We start from the raw sequence: 732 nt of genomic DNA on the forward strand, positions 1-732 counted from the left end.
AATTTAACTGATCTATTTTTCATTGAAAGAACCCGCCTCTACAGCCCACTCTATTCCATGAGAAAACCTGTATTTCCTTTGGACAAATATTTTCTGATTTGAAATCAGAAAAAGCCTTGAAAAAGAGGCCTTTAGAGTTTATTTTATACAGCCCACTCTGTTATTTTATACACAAACACAATGCAACTCTATAAACAAGTTAGAACAGAATGCTTAAACACAGTGCTTTTAATTACTAATTAGTAAAAGAAACATAGTGCACAATTCAGTCTAAATAAAAGAATGATAAAGCAAAAGGGTAGCTATCCTAAGGAAATAAGAAAACAGACACGGGATTTGGTACTTTGGTTATTTGGTAGGGCACACTTTCCCTCAAATACCCACAAATTTTGCCCTTCTCCTAACTATTCTTCATTTCTTCCTTTTTGTTGTGTTGTTAACTTGTTATGCGCTTTTCTTTAATTGTTTTTGGCTGCTTCTTGGGTCCGAGTCCGACACTGACTAGCGACTAGCTAGTAATAATAATTAATAATGCTTATGCAAGGAGGACAATTTGGAAAGAGAGAATGGCTCTTTTACTCAAATGAAATAAAATCTGTAGCCATCACTTTCACACTTCACTAACCCCACTTTAATTCAAATCAAAAGCCTCTTATTATTATTATTTCTATTCATTCTTGTGCTCCCCCCTTGTCATTCTCAAGTTCCAACTCTCCCTCTGTCTCTTTCTTC

The sequence above is a fragment of the Arachis ipaensis genome, chromosome B03, assembly GCF_000816755.2.
Source record: "Arachis ipaensis cultivar K30076 chromosome B03, Araip1.1, whole genome shotgun sequence".
Lineage (NCBI taxonomy): Eukaryota > Viridiplantae > Streptophyta > Magnoliopsida > Fabales > Fabaceae > Arachis > Arachis ipaensis.